Source organism: Natator depressus, chromosome 12 (genome assembly GCF_965152275.1).
Source record: "Natator depressus isolate rNatDep1 chromosome 12, rNatDep2.hap1, whole genome shotgun sequence".
NCBI lineage: Eukaryota > Metazoa > Chordata > Testudines > Cheloniidae > Natator > Natator depressus.
This window is the reverse complement of record NC_134245.1, coordinates 38,511,158-38,532,752: the sequence shown is the minus strand read 5'-3', so window position 1 is coordinate 38,532,752 and position 21,595 is coordinate 38,511,158. Positions and strand designations below refer to the sequence as shown.

The following is a 21,595-nucleotide window of genomic DNA, read 5'->3' as shown; positions in this document are numbered from 1 at the left end:
ATATTTTATTTGATTTGGAAATATGTGAAATGTCTGTGAACCCACTTACCCTTGCCAGTGAAAGAAACGCCAGGTGTAGACTGCCAAAGTGGTGCCAGAGGAGCAGCACCCACCAGACTCTCAGCAGCAGACGCCGACGTGAACACACCTTCCTGGAACACATTGCCCTGCTGCCAATGTATGCTGGGGCTTGAACCGCTGCTGTGTAACTCGCATCAGCTCACAGGTAGTACGTTTCCCTGTCTCCCATAGAAACACACTGTTTATCCAAGCCCATTGAGCCTTTTGACCCTGTGGATGTGAATCTTAAGGGCTCAATTTTCCGGATATTTAGATCTAGAAAGATTGTGGTTATGTCAAATTAGGCATCTCGCTGCTCTGTGTGCAAAGGCTACTGCACGCTTCTAACCCTTTTCCTATTCCTGTGAAGGAAAACAACTGATGCTAAGGAGCATCTGTCGTCAAGGCCACACTGAACTCAGCAGACTGCGTTTCAGTGCCAGGCTTTCAAGCTGCTTGAATGTGTCTGGTCATCTTCTGTGCCATCTGAGCACAACGGGAGCCTTTGCACTTATGCCATCATGCACACAAAGGCCCTGGGATGTACCAGGCTGCCAGCTGGCACGCCAGGAACACAACCTGCCAAGCAGGGAGGCAAGGTACAAATTCCCCCCCTGGCGCCAGCATCGCAGGTGTTGGCACCAAACCTTGGACGGGGAATAGAGACGCAAAGGGCTGGGGCACTAGCGAAGACGAACAGCCCATGCAGCAGTGCGATCACTGGTGCTGTGGTTTGTGACTTGGGTGTACCATGATCTGGACAAACAGGAGAAATGGTCTGAAGTGAACAGGATGAAATTCAATAAGGACAAAGGCAAAGTCCTCCACTTAGGAAGGAACAATCAGTTGCACACATACAAAATGGGAAATGGCTGCCTAGGAAGGAGTCCTGTGGAAAGGGATCTGGGGGCCACAGTGGACCACAAGCTAAATATGAGTCAACAGTGTAAGGCTGTTGCAAAAAAAGCGAACATCATTCTGGGCTGTATTAGCAGGAGTGTTGTAAGCAAGACAAGAGAAGTAATTCTCCCGCTCTACTCAGGCCTCAACTGGAGTATTGTGTCCAGTTCTGGGCACCACATTTCAGGAAGGATGTGGACAAATCGCAGAGTCCAGAGAAGAGCAACAGAAATGATTAAAGATCTAGAAAACATGACGTAGGAGGGAAGATTGAAAAAATTGGGTTTGTTAAGTCTAGAAAAGAGAAGACTGAGAGGGTACATCATAACAGTTTTTAATTATGTAAAAGGTTGTTACAAGGAGGAGGAAAAAATTATTCTCCTTAACCTCTGAGGATAGGACAAGAAGCAATGGGCTTAAATTGCAGCAAGGGAGGTTTAGGTTGGACATTAGGAAAAACTTTCTAACTGTCAGGGTGGTTAAGCACAGGAATAAATTGCCTAGGGAGGTTGTGGAATCTCCATCATTGCAGATTTTTAAGAGCAGGTTCGACAAACACCTGTCAGGGATGGTCTAGATAATACTTAGTCCTGCCATGAGCGCAGGGGACTGGACTAGATGACCTCTCAAGGTCCCTTCCAGTCCTATGATCCTATGAGAGGGGGCCTCATGCAGCTACACTGGCCTGTTGCTGACACTGATGGGAAGGGAATTAACACACATAGATTCCCACATGTGACAAGGAAGAACGGCACCCTTAATGGAGTCAGGATTAATGTTTTCTTATTGAGTTCTAGTGAATAAAGCACTGGATGAGGACTAAGCAGATCTGGGAGGGTCTACTCTCAGTTCTGCCACTGGCCTGCTGGGAGACCTTGGGCAAGTCACTGCCCCTCTTTGTACCTCAGTTTTCCCCATCTGTAAACTGGGAATAACAATACTGACTTCCTTTGTGAAGCACGTTGCAAGCTACTGATGAAAAGAGCGAGGTATTATTAGTAAAGAATGATTTTATACCCAGCAGGATGCTAACTTGGGTTTTCCACTGGTGACACCAATTCCAATACATTCTTTGAGCCAAATTGCTTATTTGTAGGTTTCCTTTTATTTCATCCACCATGAATAATCAAAGCTTAAGAAAACAACACTAAGAGTATTAGATCTGCAGAACAAACATGTTATCTTATTTGTTTTTACCCATTCATTCTGTTAGCGTATGGCTTGTGCCCAGACCGTAAAGCTAGGCAAGTCAGAGTCATTTTCTACTTATAGTCAATCGAGTTGGTTTATATTTTGAGTTTTTGATGAACATGTCAAGTTTCACCCAAAAATACAGGGGAACATTTTTTCCCCCAATATATTTTTCTATTTCTTGACCAGCTATAGAGTTGATTGGAATTTTTTAATTTTTGTTGAAAATCTGAATTGCAACAACAGCAGGGGAAAACCTCAATGAAAATACACACTTGTTTTTAGCCCATTTTTGACAATTTCTAACAGGCCCCAATCCAGCCACCATGTGCTTAACTTTAAACAAGCATGCAGTCCCATTGATAGCGATGCCATTACTCACATGCTTAAAGTTAAGCATCCACTTAAGTGCTTTGCTGGATTAATGTCAATGACATGGTAAATCGCTGGCTCCAATGCAGTCGTTGAAAGCTGCTGGGTTGGGAATTTCTAATGCTGCAGAGGAATGTTGTACATGTTGTAACATACGGAAGATGTGTCGGTCTGTATTAGACGTGGTAAATGATTTTCACTTTTTACAAAGCTGAAATAGCTGACAGAGCCGCTTACAAACGCTGCTGTACTGACTGCAGTTCAGTCAGAATTCTGCCTGCTCACATGACGAGAAGAAGTTTTTTATACAGTTTTACACAGCGCATACATAAAAAATAAGACCTTGTCCCTCAGCTTACAGACCATTCTTCATGCTAGTGTGCTACCAAGTTCAGCGCCAACATTAATTCCTACCCTGCAGCTAACACAGAGGGGCTATATTCTTATCCAGACCCACAGAGAGGTATGTCTGTAACTCCCCTATGTATTGAGATGAAAGGATACCCCACAATCACTGCTTAATTCCGGATAAGTGTTTTTCCTCAAAATTATGAGAGAGGAAATTCAATATTATTTTAAGACTTGCCTTTGCATAATAACAAACAGTACAAGGAGAACAATTCCGTATTCATATTAAATACAAACAAGCACATTCCAACAATGTCACACTTCTGACTTAAACCCATCCAAGGGAATTCAGCGTTAAGACTCAAACCCGTCCCCAGACAGACGCCAATGTGCCTAGGCACTGGAGCACGCTCGATCTGCTTTCTAAACTCTCTCACTGGAAGAAAAAAATGCAATAGCCTTACTTTGCATAGCATCCTCAGCAGAAACCGCACCCTACAATGCTTTACAGAATCCAATAAATAGATTAAAGAAGAGTTTTTTTTAAAAAGCAATGGAAGAGAAAGAAAGGAAGAAGCGTTGACATAGAAGGAGAAAGGAGGTTTATTTTCTCAAGGTGAGACTGGAAAGTAGATAGCGTTGAGAAGGAGGGGAGCTGCAGTGGAGAAATCTCTAGCCGGATTGCATGGAAGGACAGAGACAGGCCCAATGCTAGTAGATGCGGAAAGCAAAGGAAGAGGAGGAAGACTTTGTCAGCGAAGTGGGCTGAAACAAGTTCCTGGAAGGCTTGAAAACTAAGGAGAGCTTTTCTGAAGTGTATCCACGAATGAATGGGGAGTCATTTCAACTGGGGAGAGAAGAGAGGGCAGAGAATTTCAAAAGGCAGAGATGGGAGTTGGGCGCCCAACCACCATTGACTTCCAGCATCCTTTGTACATCTCCCTAGTGTTTTGTCCTCTTCAATTGGGATTCATCCTTTCTATGGGGGAGGGGACCTCTTGCCCTAGCAAGGGGTGATTCTGATCTCACTTAAATAAGCCTAACCCATTGACTTCAAGTGGAGTCCTGATTTACATCAGTGAGAGATCAGAATCCAGGCCAATGTGCTTAACTTGAAGGTAACCCCAGGCTCTTTTAACTGATGTTCTGTCCCTGAGTCAATCAACTACACCCCCAAAAGAGACCCCCTCACAGAAGTGAGCTACCCAGAGTTCTCTGCTTGGGGTTGGAGTGAAGAGAGCCGGTCTCACTCCAGATTACACCGTTATACAGTGCACCATCCGCCAACTGCAATCTCCAAGCTACAAAAGGACACCGTGTTGCAGATAGAAAACACTGTTTACATTTACACTCAATGCTGACACAACTTTTGGAGCAAGTACTGGACAGAGAAAGCTTCCAAAATACGCTGGTACAGGGAAAAGGAAGAATACAGTCACCTCATAAAAGTTTCTTTTAAAATAGAAAATGAAGTAAAAAAGGGACCAGAATTCAGCTCTCTGAGCTCATCCTCTTCCTCATCTTGGGCTAGAGATCTGGCTTGTCTCTTTCTGAGTCAGTCACATTTATCTCCATGATGTCAACATCATACAGCCCCAGGGCCAGATTTCTCAGCACTAAAAGTCCATTGGCCTCTGTTTGCCTTGACCAAGAAGGGAGCCGATTTGTGCCATAAATCCACATTAACTGGACAATCAGTGTTGGCCAGTTCCCTATTAGCTCGTTGCAATACGGAAAGAGTGTCTGGGTGCAGACTCCTCTTTCATAAACACAATAGCCAAGACTTTCAAACTCAAAGGCCTTGCCGTAGACACCTATGTCCAGATATAGGTACCCAATGATTTAAGTGCTTTACATTTTAAACATCTGACAATTTTGGCCTGCAATTTTCTCGCAGGCCTCTTTCAAACAGGAGCCTAATAAATAGTCACGCACACGCATATAATAGTACATTTTAATCTCAACATGCTTTAGAGACCATGCACACACTGCACCAAGGAATAAAGTGGTGACAGCGAGCAGCCATCCAGCACACAGGATGCTGCTTCCCACAGTGTGTGGTTGTGACCGCGGAGAGAGACAAGCACATTTTGGCACAGAGCATCAGAGCAACCCCCTAATTTTACACAAAGTGCCACATGGTCTTTAATAACCATGCAAAGGACCTTGGTTTTTTTTCTAAACACTCATCCCAAAGACCCAGACGCAGCACGCTGCTTGGTACTCATTGGGTCCGACTGAGATATGGTCATACCCTGAGAGCAAAACCGACATATTTCTAACCCAAGTCCTGAGGTCTCTGAGCCATCTCCTGCAGCAAAAAGGCAGGGTATGTTGCCAAGATAGATGCTTCCTAGCCTTGATTTTGATGTTGCAGAGCTAAGTGGCACAGGCCCCACATTGTTTAGCAAATATGGTATAAACTTACTAAGAACAAAATGAAGTGTTTACAAGGTTTACTGGGTTAAGTCAGTGGTTCTCAACCTGTGGCATGCAGGCCACTTGCAGCCCAATCAGCACAGAGCTGTGGCCCATGTGACATCCTCAGGGCTACAGAGGTAGTATTGGATGTGGTCAACATAACACACTGTCGGCCACATATGTGGCCCACAATGGTAAATAGGTTGAGAACCATTCAGCAGAGGATAGTGTGTGTATGTTAATACTCTGGAAGTCTGAGTTAATCATTGGTTTAGAGTGCGGGTGGTAGGTGGTGTTGGTGGCCTGGGACGTACAGGTCAGACGAGATGATCTCATGGTCCACCACTGGCCTTAAACTCTATGGCTACGTAAGAGGCCAAGAGAAGGAGGAGTGACCTGTCTCCTTCCCACCAACCTCCCCTCCTGGAAGGATCTGGGCCTTCAGATGGAGTAAGCTAGTCTCAACAGTTCTCAGTGAGCTGGACTCTGGGCTCATCTGTGTGAGGTTGTTTCTCCACCTGGTACGGAATTTAATTATGTAACTGGAAATGGGGAAAGCATTAGGCGGAGTGTTCTGAGAGTGTTCTGAGTGTTCTGACACATTCTCAAGAGTCTGATCTTCATGCTGAGAAGTGATGAGGTCCAAGGTGTTATCTAGAGGCTCGTGGCTTAGGGTGGATAGGGTCTCTGTCTCGCTTGTGGGCAGAGGTTGATGGGGACTGTGGGGAGATCTCTGCCAGGGGGCCCTCTTCCTGGGATGGCCTCTTTCCAGGCCCTCTGGATGCACCCCTAGCACAGGTCCAAGACTTACTTGGCCCTTGAGAGTTTTCTGGGGTAATGGCCATAAAGTTTCCATTCAGGGCATGGGGAGATGCCTCCGATCGCAAGCCAGGATTATGGGCCAGGGAAGGTGCTCAGCTACGCCCACCTGGAGATGCCCCACTTGGTTGGCTACTTGTACACTAATAGAAGCAGTCAGATAAGTACATCTTTCCCCCTGTATGCACCAGATTTGGACCGTTCTGTCAGATTTGAGGGCTCCGAGCGGGAGCAGGTCTCGGCATAAGAGCACTTGGATAGGGTGGCCCTGGGAGAGCCTAAGCAGGGAACACCTTCATGGGAGCGCCGGCCAAACCTTGCTCAAGCAGCCTGGCCACCTCACCCTGGGACTGCCAATTCCATTCCTGTTTGGCCAGCCGGTCCTCCTTCAGGTGCTGGTGGGTGGCTAGCAAGGCCTCCAGGAGCTGAGGTGTTTGCTCCTTCTCAGCCAGTTGCAGCTGTATCATTAATCGCAAGATTTGCTCCATGGCTCCAAGGAGGCAGAATGGAGGGTTCAAGTCCCACCTGGGGTGCCAAATGTATGAGGGTGAGGGAGAGGTGACCTGCCTGCTTCCTGCCTGACCTCCTCTCCCAGGACGATCTGGGAGCTGGTCGTCTTTTCTAAGAGTCCAAGAAACTTTAATGAAAGTTTGTTTCACCAACACACAGCCCATTCGGGCTCATTTTGGAGGGAGAGGAGGGTCCCAAAATATCTTTAAAAAGGAATGTTCTCCAGTCACTCACAGAGTCCCAAAAATCTGTTCCAGGGCATGGCTCTTACCTCAGAGCCTGGGGGAGTGAAAATGGTTTTTTCACAGCGTCTTTCTCATCACCTTGCAGCTGCCCTGCCCCAGCTGACCCCCCTGAAGCTTCTCAGTCAGTCTCCTTTTCCCCCTGCTCCCAGAACTCCCTTCTAAGGAATCAGTTGCTTAACAGTTCTTCCTTGTGCCAGGTGTCTCTGGTTAGCTCAGTTAGCAAGCCTGCTCCAGGCTTCAAGTCTCCTGCAGGGCAGTTCCCACACATGGGAAGGAGAGCTCTGTATGAACAGAGAATAGTCCGAGCAATGCTACAATACCACAGCAGAGTGCACAGCCCAGCAGGCATAAGCGACCCTGCAATAACTGACCAGCCTGGGCAGCCTTGCACATGTCAACAGCCCCACAAGAGCCAACCAATGGCCACAAGTGATGGAGGAAAAGAAATGTCAGGAAGGAAACCGATTTCAATGTCAGGATTCCAGAGAGGCCATTTCTCATCAACAAAGTGAGGAAAAGTCATGATGCAAACAGGAAGAATCCTTCAACAGCAGCAGCTTTGCCATAGATTTACATACGTACCTATACCATTTTCCGTTACAACCACCACCCCTCTTGGCTGTATTTTACATACTCTCATAGTCTTACCCTAGCACCTATACCTGACCTAGACAGTGATCGCACACACGTGGGAGAAATGACCTGCTTAAACCTTTCAACACTGACCCAACAGTCACCCTGCGGGGCGCCCCACTCTCGTTTCTGGAGATGTAACCACTTCCACACTCCCTGGCAGTTCTGTTTCGCTTGTGCAATGCATCATGGTCTATTCCTCTCTCTCTCTCTCCCTCCCTCCCTCCCCGCCCTTGTCCTGCCTCAGGTTCATACAAGTCCATACAAGTGTTTGGTATCAGACTGGAATGTTTTTTCAGGGGGAGGTTCTTTGCCTCATTGACTGAATCTGTGATTTATGCTGCTGTATGATCGCGTGTGGCAAACAGGTGGCGATGTTGCACTCTGGTACTTTATCCCTCAGTGGAGAAAAGTGGTTTGCTGTCAGAAATCTGCATTCAGGAGTTTCCCTAGGCCCATGTTTTCTGCACGAGGCCTCTGGAAAATAAACTGCGAAAGGTAAAAAATAATGAACCTATTCTTTCCTTTTGGAATTAATGCCTCTCTCTGTTTCCCCTCCTTTCTAATCTGAGTCAAGGGCCATTTGTAAAGAAAAAAGTTCATCCCTTTTTAGGACGTCTTTGCCTACCACTTTGAAGTGGATAAGGAAGGGAGATTTCACTGTTGTTTTTTTATTGGAAGCCTTTGGGAAGGCAGTGTGGCTTCTAGATCTAATGCACAAAAGCTGTGAGAAAGCACGGGGCCAAGTCGTTACTGGCTTGCGTCCGAAACAGAGATAAAAATCACGGCAACAAAGTAGGTTTTTCTGCTGTTAACCAATTTCTTGCATATTTCTGACAAGCACTAGAGCATCAACAACAAAGGTCTAATCCTGGCAGGGGCTGAGGACCCTCAACGCCCAGTGCCGCACATGATCCTCTACCAGCAAAGCCAATCAGAGTTTTGCCACCGACTTCAATGGGAACAGAGCCTGTGTTGGCGGGAGTTAAGACTGCAAGGTGCCTGGCAGCAGGCTCTCAGCAATGCACAGGATAGTGCCCCAACAGAATATTGTTATTATTTAGCTGTATCACAGTAACACGTTGGGGTCACAACCAAGATAGAGATCCCACCATGCCAGGTGCTGGTAGGCCCCTATCCCAAAAAGTTACAGTCACAAAAGACAACAGACAAATCGGTGGGAGGGGAAACTGATGGGGAAGTGACTGGTTTACCACCACGGGTATGTAACTAGTCGAAACAAGCAGGCATTCCCAGGCTCTGAGTGCTGCCACCGTCTGCCCCACTGGGGGAAACAAGGAAGACTGGCCTGGAACAGACAGTAAGGAAGAATGAAATGTAAAAGGAGGAGACGCCATGTGGGAGACATGGAACAAATGGGTGATTGACTGAACGGGTCCTGCATAAGCCCCGGGGCTCTGCTTCCCAGCTCAGACCTGTCCTGTATCTCAGGCATGAGCTTCTTCAGTTCCCACTCTGAATGGCAAGAGCTCTCCCCCATTGCTGGTAAAGTCAATGGGAATTTTGCCAGTCACTTTTGATGGAAGCAGGATTGGGTCCTAAGTATAAACAGACCCTAGACTGGTTTGTATGAGGTTGGGGGAATAACAACCTCAAACGTGAGCTGAGTTCCAGCAAAGATCAAGCAGAGGGAGATTTGCACGCAATTAACCCAACCGCAGTCATGCTAGACAGCGGCTAAGCTCTCTCTGTGTGGGACAGGCAACTAGGGTTCGTAAGGGACTTGCATTCCGATAAGACTCCTGCAGTGAAATCACCTCTCTTTGGTTCTCACTTTGTCTGGCATTAGCTGGTTTAGCATGGGACATTCAAAAGCCCTACCCCACCCCTTTGCCAGCTGGGAAGCAGAAACTGACTGGGACAATGTCAATTAATCTTTAAAGCAGAGCATGAACATAACCAAATGGATCTACTGAGCCTTAGTAGATAACTTTAGTCCAAACTCTGACTGAGAAACAATTATCCCCCCACAGCCTGCTGGTTTATTTTGTGTCTCTGCCAGTAGCAACCAACTCTTGCCTCATTCCCTTTGAAACTCAGAGAGGCTCGTCTCTCTTAAATGCAGACAATGGAGAGCAAGGTGAGATGAAGGCCAGATGGTGTCTCAGGAAAGAGTGTGACAGGTTGGCAGCTTTTGCCTGAACTCTCCCATCCTGTTAGCAGGTGTTGATCATGCTGGTTTGGTGGGATCTGCTGACTCACTGAGGCAGGTGGCTCATTACTGCACCCAGGTATAAGGGAGGTCTGAATGACTAGAGGGACAGTGAGGACTGAGGGTATGGGCTGATCACTGTTGAGGGAGGATCCCTAAGAACAATAAAGACTGGGAAGGCTAACGGTGACCCTTATGTTGTATTAATGATAATTTCTGTGTCAATAAAAGCAAACCCTGGGAAGATGGTGAGTTTGGATTCTATAATGTTTGTGAACTGTGCCTAATAGCTGCTTGGAAAAGGCACTTGCTCTTAGAAGGGTAAATAAGATTTTGCCCTTCTGCCGTGCCTTTGATTCAAGGAATTCAAAGCCTTTTACCAACTTTAACCTTCACAACAACCCTCCCAGGTGGTATTACCCTCTTTTTACCAATGGGGGAGCTGAAGTACAGAGAGGTGAAGTGACCTGTCTAAAATCACAACCCAAGCCAACGTCAGAGCTAAGAACAGAACCCAGAACTCTTGATTCCCAGTCCCACGCCGTAACCACTAGAATACACACCCTCCTTCCCATTAGCTCTCACATAGTGGCGAATATCACTGAGGGGCTTGAGAAACCACAGATTTGTTCCCAAGGTGGTAAGACATTCCCCTGGATATTACTGCCCACACCAGAAAATACATGCTTCTCTCTGGGAACCTGAGAATGCAAACATGCCAGGACTCTTCATGTTCTAAGCAAAGCCTGGTTCCTGTGCTCTGGTGTTTTATGAGCAGCGGCGCCACCTCTGAACACACGTAACCGATTCTATCGCTGCTGGTGAGAAAGATTTCCCAGCTCTGCTCGGCTGTCTGATTCAAGGGGCTCCCGAGTTAGCCACTCTAGTTCCATCTGTCCTACAAAGAGGTATCATATCCAAGCCCTGATAAATTATGGTGAGAGGGACCTTCCAAGAGATGTGTTCTAGTGACTGTTTCCAAGCTTGCAATTTCAGCGGTGAACTTTACTATCACGAGAAAACTTCTCTTTGAAACACTGCATTCGACTTAAATGATTGCATCAGAGAGGTTTGCTGGGAACAGCTGTTAAACATTTGCTATGTATTAGTTCATTATTCCCTCTACCCGCGGTCCCTGTAATAATCAGATCTTGAGTTCGCTTGCAGGTAAATCCACTGGGCTGACACCCGCCCTTTCATGAGCCCACCAGCTGAATTGCTTTCATCTTTAAGCGGCTCACAGGTCTCTAGGCTCACGTCACCTCTTTTGCAATAATATGACCCAATGGAGCTAGGTGGGTGGCATCATGTTAAAAATAGCAAGCCAGGTTTGCAATTTGCTGTAAATATACATTAAAAAATATTCTTAAGACTGCGAAGAAAAAAATCCCAACTTCTTGTTTTTGTTGTCAGAATAGCTGGTACAGTAGAAGCTATTTTGAAGGCTCCATAAATATTAGAAGAAAAGGAGGACTTGTGGCACCTTTGAGACTAACCAATTTATTTGAGCATAAGCTTTCGTGAGCTACAGCTCACTTCATTGGATGCATACTGTGGAAAATACAGAAGATGTTCTTATACATACAGACCATGAAAAAATGGGTGTTTACCACTACAAAAGGTTTTCTCTCCCCCCACCCCACTCTCCTGCTGGTAGTAGCTTATCTAGAGTGATCACTCTAGATAAGCTACTACCAGCAGGAGAGTGGGGTGGGGGGAGAGAAAACCTTTTGTAGTGGTAAACACTCATTTTTTCATGCTTCGTGTGTATAAAAGGTCTTCTATACTTTCCACAGTATGCATCCGATGAAGTGAGCTGTAGCTCACGAAAGCTTATGCTCAAATAAATTGGTTAATCTCTAAGGTGCCACAAGTCCTCCTTTTCTTTTTGCGAATACAGACTAACACGGCTGTTACTCTGAAACCTATAAATATTAGAGTTGTCTAATTTCTGAGGGCCAACAGATTTGATGTTCAGATGCTGTCATAAACAGGCAGCAACATACACGCACCGCTAACTCACACGTTACAGATGCTGGGAGCAGCTCCAGGTCCCCTGTTTTCAGCCTCGCAGATTTGCTTAAGGTTGTTGGTAACTCTTGCTTCGCAGAGGGGCACTGGCCCTGGAGCAGCTCTCTACTCCAGGAACCAAAAGCCAGACTATACGGAGGACATCTCAAGGATCCTTGAAGGCCAATGGCATAGAAGCTGCAGTCAGTTCTGCCCAGTGGCCACAGTCCCACAGCTGATGTGATAATCACTGCAATGATGCACAAAGAGCTGCAGCTAGTTACTGACAGAGTTCGTTTTGGGTGTGAGTAATGCAACCAGTCAATTACGATGACTGGAATTAGACTCTGGGGATTAATAAAATCAGTTCCTTGATAGGACGAGGTACATTCCTGCTTCAGAAAGCTTTCCTGTCTCCCTTCGAAAGCAGCAAAAAAGAGTTTGATTGCAAGCAGCGGCTGCTTTGCAACGGACGCTTGGCAAGATGGTGTCTGCACGGAGAATTGAATGCTTTTTACAATACTATGGAGGAAAGACACAAAAATCGACCTATTCATTTAAAAAACCCTAGACACTGGCAATATGAAGTTAGCTCCTTTATGCTATTAAATACATAAAACTGCCTTACTGACAAGCTTCCAGGATGGATCATAACCTCACGGCAAATCATTCTGCTTCCCAGAGTTAAGGTGTAAAATAATAATCATTTAAAAAAAAAAAACAACACTTGAGCCTTACAAAGCAATTTTCATCCACAGACCGCAAGATGCCTAACAAAGCAAGGCAAGCCATCTTATCCCTATCACATTGACAGGGGTATCGAAGTTGAAGAGACTTTTCCCAGGTCATTCAGCAGGTCCATCTCTCACCGGACTTGCACCTTGTAGTGTCACTTACACCTGTACAAAGTGCTACCGAAGGTGTAAGTGATGACACAGGGTGCAAGGCAGCGGGGAATCAGGCCCAGCAAGTCAGTAGCAGAATCAGGATTAGGAAACAGCTCTCGACTCCCCAAATCCATGATCAAACTACTCGATTACAGCAGCCTCACACTAGAAGACCAAAGCCTTCCAGGTGCTGTTACAGCCCCCAAGATATGTTGGCAAACCGTCATAGCCCTACCCACCCCACTGTAGTGAACCTGCCTGGAGGAAGTGGTCACTGCGCTAGCTAATGACGCCTGTGGATGAAACTGCGTCCGCAGCATGTGAACAGATTCTGAATGAAATGGAAAGGAGAGGGCACCTGCTAACAGCAGCACCAAAACTTCCCACGGAGCAGATCCCTTACGGAAGAGGATGGCATCGCAGGGAGAAGCATCTTATTCCAAGCCTATACATGATAGTGACGCGCTCTGTATAGATGTCTAGATTAGACAGGTGCATAGATTGGATAGACTGATGCCACTTTTACCATAACATCCGTCAATGTTTTCTTAATTTAATTAATTAAAAAAAACACTTCAGGTTCTAAAGTGAAAAGTTAAACATGTCACCAAGCCAACTCGGAGCCTTTGGTAGCAGTGGCCCAGGAAAATTCACTTGCTCATAATGCTCATTTTCACTTGGCTGAAATAAAGGGCTTTTTTAAAAAAGGAAATTGATATTTGAAATATAAACACCAAAATATCAGAGGAACTCATATTAACTCAGAGCCTTGGCATTTTTCGATCCTGACAACCAAATGAATTCCCAGTTACCCCCCACCCCCCGCCACCTCTATGCATTACTGTACAGCATCACTCTCTATTTGTATGATGATACCTTTGTTTTTACATATGGGGCAGACCTTGAGACATGATGAGCACTCACAAGTTCTGTTAAAACCAACGCATTGTGGGTGCTCAGTACCAATCAGGATCAAGCCCGTTAACTATCAGCTGTCTGGGACAGGGACAGTGACATAAATGTATCCATGACTTATCGCTGTAAAGCAACCAGTATCTGTGTGGTTTCAGAGTAGCAGCCGCGTTAGTCTGTATCCGCAAAAAGAAAAGGAGTACTTGTGGCACCTTAGAGACTAACCAATTTATTTGAGCATAAGCTTTCATGATGCATCCGATGAAGTGAGCTGTAGCTCACGAAAGCTTATGCTCAAATAAATTGGTTAGTCTCTAAGGTGCCACAAGTACTCTGTTCTTTTTGCACTATATGTGTGGTGTTATGCAAATCATTGCGTGTGTTCATAGGTCTCCAAAGGGTTAATGCAAACTATTTAGGAACAAGTCTCTTCTGTACAGTTTTTCCCCTTTAGGATACAACAAATAAATGCAGTCTTTGAGGGATGGAACTTTTTTATAAATTCAGTGATATTGTCAAATCATCAGTATCAGTGGGAATTTTGCTTGAATGAAAGCTCAAGAGATGTGTTCTAGTGTATCAGCCCTAAGGCAACTGTTTTAATGAAAGATCTTATTTGCTTTAACTTTCTGCATTATTGCACTAGAGCTCTTCTTAAAAAGAAGAGATGGGTTATGATCCTGCACATTTCCAACGCTCTCTCTCACATACACTGATTAAAAGCTTGATATTTTTTTTCAAATCCCCAAACAAGGAAGTTTACTTCTGACAGCTGGTAAATTTTCCATATTTTTCCTAAGAGGGATGAGAGTTCTCTATGCAAAACAGAGGCAAATAGGTTGATGTATTTCTCTGTTGTTTCCTTTATTAGTTCTCCTCTGAAAACCGCCCCCCCCACTGGTTTTCGATAAGTTTTAATATCTGCATGCACTAGCCAAAAACATCTGTCAGCGCTACCTTACTAGGGGTTAGGTTACAGGACTGTCAGGGCATCTTCAGACCCACAGAGGAAAGTTTCTGCACACAGAGACAGAGAGACCTTGAAATGCTGCCGTTTCCAATTGCTGCTAACCCAAAAAGGCTGAAAACTCCCCCTCAGCCTCCCAGCAATTTCACAATCCCCCCATTTGTGAGGCAGAGAAATCAAAGGGATTGTCCAGAGCACTCCCTCACCTTTCCCTCTTGGAGATGGCAGCTCCCCTTTGCTGTCTTTATAGTCTCCCTGCACCACCTCCAGTCTTCAGTCAGCTCTCTCAGAGCTGGGGATATCATTAAGCTCCAGCTAGACCAAAATCACAGAAAAAAACCACACCAATATCCAAGTTCCAGAAGACAACGGTAGTGTCCAGCTCTATGCAACGGGGCTCCAGTTTGGTTGCAGTTGTCTTACTGACAGAGAAAGGAACGATCCACCTGTACTCATGTTATTCACATCCAACAACACTATATTGAGTGGAGGAAGCATGAACGTCTGCTGATGACTTCACCTCATTAGCATGCTCTTGATAGTTTCCTCTGACTGTCTTTTACTGACTTTAGGGCTCCGCTAATCAAAATACTGTAGCACTTAACTATTTCCTGACTCCAGGGCTTTGAAATTAAAAGCCCTGTGAGGCAACAAAAGATGAACAGGAGCAGAAATTCTACATGCCGCATGCATCAGATAGAGCCCCAATCCAAGAGCAATAAATGCTATTGACGTTTGCAGTTAATTGTCACAATATATATTCTGAATAAGCTCCAATTTTATCTTCTTAACAAGGGCAAAACGTTCCCCTGAAAAACCGATTTGTTGAATTGCACAGGACCTTTCGAATTGAATGACTGCAAAGATGCTAGCAGTTGCACTGTCCTGAGATGAAGAGCTTTTTTCTCCCTAAAGAAATACTTAAAAATTCTTTACTGAAAGAAATATCAGAGTGAGTGAACTAAGGGGTGCAGGTAGCTGATTCATTAGTCATTCACACTAAGACACATAGGACTCAAAGGTCACCACTGCAATGGTGGTCTCAGACAATGCCTAGAATGAATCTTGTCCTTATTCCAGAAGTATCATTATTTATGTGGCCTCCATCACCCAGCATCTGAGTACTTCACAAACTTTACTCAGTTTATCCCTGGGAGTCATGAAAGTAACATTATTTCCATTTTACAGATGTGGAAACTGAGACCCAGATCAATCAAGTGACTTGGCCGTGGTCACACAGGGCAGGATTTGACTCCGGGTCTCCCAAGTTTCAGTACAGTTCTTTTAACTGCTGTGCTTCCCCTCAGTTTGGTACCTGTCTCTGGGCTTGTCTGCACCCCAGACACTACAGATACAGCATGCAGCTGCACCAGTGCAGTGCACAGTGTAGCCACTTAGGCTGGAGCAAAGGAAGGTTCCCTCCCCCCAATCACTGTAGGAAATACACCCCCATGAGAGGTGGTAGCTAGGTCAAAGGAAGAATACCATAGCAGCATCTGTAACAGGGCGGAGGACAGCTTAGCAACATCTCTCCCTAGCCACACAGGTAGGTCGACCTATCTTTTAGGTGTAGACCAGGCCCAAGTCTCTTCTTGAAGACAGCCTCAGAAGTGGAATTAGCAAGGGTGGGTAGAAAGAAACAGAGGTTAGAACTGTGCGTCTGTGTGCACTGGGACGTTTGCTCGGAATTGGCTTGGTTTTAACAAGTGCCATTACAGCCTCCGCTCTGGGAACACTAAATGTCCCCAGATTAATTTAATAGGGAAAAGAAAAGAAAAGAAAGGCACACCCCTCCCGCGCTCTTATCCAATTAGTGCCCTCTCGTTGCAACTGGGGAAACTGGCCCAAAAAGCTTTTAATAAAAGCCTGATGTGCAGTTTGATGACTGAGCAGAAAGCTGCAGTAGTCTGAGCAGCTGTGGGGTCTCACTGAACTGAAGGCCGGATTCATACACAACAAGATGAAGTCAAGAGTGTATGAGTCTCTGAACGTCAATTTCTTCACACAGGAGGTGACCTGCATTTTTTTCGCCTGATTCACAAACTCAGCTGCACACATCCCCGTCTGTTCGACGCAGGGCTCGTCTATAGGAACGCTGGCTCCACGGCAAGCAGAGATGTGAATTTACTCTGCCACGCTCTTAGGGTATGGCTACACAGCCCGTAGCAGCGAGCCTCCCAGCCTGGGTCAGTGGGTTCGCACTACTGCACTAAAAATAGCTGCGTGGTCATTGAAGCCTAGGGAGGGGGGTGGCCTTCGGAGCCCCACTTCCATCCACAGCTGCACATTAAAAGTGCAGTCCACACAGCTATTTTTAGCATGGTAGCGTGAGCCCAAGTCTGTCGACCCGGGCTTGGAGGCTCCCTGCTGTGGGCTGCCGCTGGCTGTGTCAATTGCACCCTAAGGGGCAGAGTGGACTCTGAAGTTGTTCCCTAAAAGTTCCCTCGTGCGGTCATTTTCAACCTTTTTTCATTTGCGGACCCCTTAAAAATTTCAAATGGAAGTGCAGACCCCTTTGGAAATCTTAGACATAGTCTGCAAACCCCCAGGGGTCTGTGGACCACAGGTTGAAAACCATTGTTCTGTGGTCATGACAACCTTTCGCGGACCCCTCAGACACAGTCTGCTGATCCCCAGGGATCCGCAAACCACAGGTTGAAAACCACTGCCCTTGTGCCTTTTAATGTAATTCTGTTTCAAAGCCCTTACAGAGAGACCAATGGATAGGCCCAGGTCTAGAGCTGAATGAGTAATTGTACAAGGAACCCTTTCATTCAACCCCAAATAAAATATTTTGTTCTGGTTTGGGGTTTTTTAAAAATGAAATCTAGCTAAATTTCATTTCAAAACTACATTCTGTTTTTGGAAAGTTAAAAGGTTTCATTTAGAAAAAGTTGAAATGAAACTTTTTTGCATTTCCCCCATTTTTTTCAGCCAAAACAATTTGACAGATTTGACCCAAATTCACAAACAGTTGCAATCTACCTGAAATTGTGCTTTTTCAGCAAACTATTGTCCGAAACATTTCACCCAGCACTTTCTATGACAACAGGGAGTTGGGGGCCCCTCTGGAAAAAAAAAAGGGAGCTGAACTTATAACAACTGGTTTTTATTAATTATTCTTCTTCTCTCTTTTTTAAGGCTTCCCTGAGAGGAAGCAGAGCCAAGCTCTAGCTGCAAAATGTCAGGCATGAACTGGAACAAGAAATCCTGTATTGGGCCAAAGAAGTGCAGATTTCCAAGGAGGCCAGAGGTCACGTGCACCTTGGAAGGCATTTAAGAATAGGGGTGGGTCAACTGCTTTGTGGAAAAGAGGAGCCCGGCTGAACCCTGGCCCATTTTCAAACCCAGGTGGAGTGTCTGAAATGTTCAGAGAGGTGTTTCCATCTAGCCATACCACAAAGGAGGCTGTCCTTGTAGCAACTCCAGCTGGATTTCCTGCGGAATGACCCAACCATACGATGTCTGGTCGAGAGTCTCTTCTAAGGTGCTGAAGTCAACGGGAGCTGAGGGCCCTCGGTGCTTCTCAGGATGGGGACCCGTTGAGCCGGGTCAGGGGTTGCTGATAGCTTGGAGAACGTTCAGCTCAGCAGCAGATCTTTGGGCTCCTTCGCCAAATGGAAGCCAAACTTGAACCCACTGAGGGTCCTTAAAGCGCTGCCCTTTCCCCGTCGGCGGCCCTGCCAGTAGGAACCCGACCGGCGGGGTGCCGACAGGGGGAGTCAAAAGGGGTAGTGACGTTAAAGCGCTGCCGCAACGCTTTAATGTCATTGCCCCTTTTGCCCCCCCTCCGGGCTGCCGACACGGGGAGTCAAAAGGGGCAGCTGCCCCAGGGGCCGGAGATTTAAAAGGGCCCGGGGCTCCTGGCCGCTGCTAACACGGCAGTGGCCGGAGCCCCGGACCCTTTTAAATCGCCGCCGGAGCCCCGGGTGGTGGGGGCCAGGCAGCCCGGATGGGCTGGCTGGGGGAGGCTGACCCGCCCCAGCCCTGCCCCTTCCACCTGAGGCCCCTCCCCTTCCGCCCGAGGGCTGGCCCCCTTACCAGTAAGAATTTAATATTACTTTCACCCCTGGGTGGGTCACAGATGAAAGAGAGAGCTCCCTATGATTTCAAAACCAGCAATGCTGGCTGGGCCACAAATAACTCCTCCCGACCCTGCCCGCTCCCCCAAATACAGAAGAGAGAGAAAGCAACATACACACCAGAATATGGGGAGCTGAGCAAGGCCACCTCTTCTTTACTGATGAACATCAGCAACCCTGCCCTCACCCCCCCCACCCCCGGATTATACCACCCAGGAAAACAACAATTTAATAAAAAAAATTTTCATAAAAAACACAACTTGGGAAAAATGTAAAAAATGTTTTCTTAAATAACAAACATAGAGAAATGTTAAGGAGATCATGCTATTCAATAGAGAATAATGGGGGGAAATGCTGAAATGGGCACTGCTTGCTTTTTATAACTCGTGGCAGACCAAGAGAGATATAAAGGCCAGACTAGACTCAGATTCATAGATGTTATATGGCCAGGAGGGACCATTGCGATCATCTAGTCTGACCTCTTGTGTGACACCGGCCAGAGAACTTCCCTGAATTAATTCGTGTTTGAACAGCAGCAGATCTTTTGGAAAAACATCCAATCTTGATTTAAAACCACCCTGTGCCAGCCACCGGTAAGAAGCCGGTACCGGCCCGTACGCACCCAACACTGACATGCTGCCACGGCAGTGCTTTAACGTCACTGCCCGTTTTGCACACCCCTCCCCATCGACGGGGGGGGGGGGGGGAGTGGACAAAAGAAGCAGCTGCCCCAGGGGTGGCGATTTAAAAGGGCCCGGGGCTCCCAGCCATCGCTACCATGGCAGCAACCAGAGCCCCAGGCCCTTTTAAATCACCGCCGGCGCCCCGGGTGGCGTGGGCCAGGCAGCACGGATGGGCTGGCTGAGGGAGGCTGACCCCCCAGCCCCGCCCCTTCCGCCCGGTGCCCTGCCCCTTCCAGAGCTGGGCCCCCATACCGGTAAGAGTTTAATATTACTTTCACCCCTGCAGCCCTCCAAATCAGAAAGAGCCATTTGCTTAAGCAGCAAAGCATCTTCTCATATGAATGAAAAGGCTGAATTACTTAACAAGCAATGAACGTCGCTGTACGTACCGGCTGCCACTTCCCCCAGCCCCCATTGGCTTGCAGCGGCAAACCGCAGCCAGTGGGAGCCGCGATCGGCTGAACCTGCGGACGCGGCAGGTAAACAAACTGGCCCGGCCCGCCAGGGGCTTCCCCTGAACAAGGGGTGTCCCAGGTTTGGAAACACTGGTCTATGGTAAACTGATCGGAGACACTTGTTCGACAGCAACCTTTACATTTGTCCACCGGCAAGTTGTGGCTCAGAGCTGTGGTCACAAACTGCATTTGCAAAGTCAGAGTTGTGGGCCTGTAAATATTTAGCCACTCAAAACTGCATGTGCAAACACATGGCCAAGCATTTTGGAAGCTGGCTTGATGTGTCTTTCCTTTTCCCCACCCACTGCTGCAAACAATGCTCAGGCTACTTGTTGACGAGCTTCCAGTGCTCTCTCACGCTCGCTCTCAACGGCCATCCTGTCTTTCTGGGACACATGACTACAACACCTCTGTTTCCTCCTCTCGCCCTGACAGAAGGGCAGCCAGAGCCGCAGAAGAACCCACCAACGGGCCCTGTGCTCTGTCCAGCAGCACTGCCAGGGGCCAAGCCAAAGCCGGATGGTTGTCGTTTGGGAAGGGCTTCCCACCTCGCTACATCTGAACCAGTTCCCTCACTGGCAAAGGTGTCACGAGAACACTTTCAGTGTTCCGTTCTCAGCTGAGGCAACGTGCTGGGAACACACAGTCTACCCCACACCCCGGTCTCCCCAGAATGGTGGGCTGGGTTATCGGTGGTAGCCAGCAGCTGGCAAGCACTGCATATATTCAGGATTCAGTATTTAATGCTGCCACCATTCATGGAAAAAACAGACAGGCACATCACACTAGGCGCATGAGAGCCGGAGGTAAATGCCAGCAAGTGGCACTTACTAACGAGGGGGGAAAAGAACAGTGTGTGGGTCGCAAGGCTGCACAGTGCCATTTTAACAGGCTCTGATTTAATAGACATATTGTACTGATTTCCCTGGCTCCTCTGAATGCCTCCTGGTTGTTTACTGAGAGAACAGCCGTCACTTGGAAATCCACCACAGACAGCAGAATCCCACCCTGTGCTGCACTGTTTCCGCCCTCTCTCCCTCCGCTCCTCATCCCCCTTCCCCAATCAGCAAAAGGAGGGGACGCGCTGACAGCTTTGCCCCTGCGACATCTAGCTGAGCGTCCCCTCACCCTACTGCACGCACATGCCGGCCACGTGATGCCCATTTGTGAAGGCTCCAAACAAGATGTCATCATGAAACCGGGTGTGCACATTGCAGCGTGACTCTGAAACGTGGCTGGCAAACAACTGCAAAAAGCATGTTTGGCTTCCAGCACAGAGAGAATGGAGATGGTGGAAGGGAGGGAGGGAAATTAGGACAGTACAGAAAGCAGCAGAGTAATTTGGAACCAGCTCATAAAGTCAGCAAACAGACCAGGGAGGTTCAACTGAACAAGATGGAGCCACTTCGGACTCTGTATAGGGCACAAGAGTAATGTGAGAATCTAATCAACATCTGTGGTTATGTGTGTGATAGTGTAGACATGGCCTATGACCTGCTGTTGCTGCAAAACCTACCTCCCACGTCCCTGTCAAAGAACAGTATTCTCCTTCCCAGTATAGACAACTGGTCCTGATTCTCCACTGCCTTGCATCTCAGGCAGTCACCCTAACTCGCTCTGGGCGGTCATCATTCATCTAATTTAGCTTGCAAGCAGATTGGTTGGGAATTTGCTGACAAAACGTGCTTTCATCGGACACTGACGATTTGCTGAAACCGAAACTGTTCACGCGAAGGAGTCGGTTTTGACAAACTATTTTGTACTCAATAAACTTTTGATGAACAAAACGTCTGAACATTTTCTAAATAAAATATTCCATTTTCCGGTTTGAAATAAGTTTTTCTTTTGAAATTTATACTAATTATCATTTTAAAAAAATGCTTGAAATCTGAACAAAACATTTTGAAATGATGAAATATTTCTATTG

The 21,595-nt window shown here is 46.9% G+C and overlaps 1 protein-coding gene across 1 annotated transcript in view; it reads right to left on the bottom strand.

The window, feature by feature from the left end:
• Positions 1–127, bottom strand: part of ZNF469 (zinc finger protein 469) — a 117,651-nt gene extending 117,524 nt beyond the window's left edge. The window contains exon 1 of the mRNA XM_074968889.1: positions 50–127. The gene's annotated coding sequence lies outside the window, so the exon portion shown is untranslated. The remainder of the gene's footprint in view (positions 1–49) is intronic.
• Between the last annotated feature and the right edge of the window lie 21,468 nt (positions 128–21,595).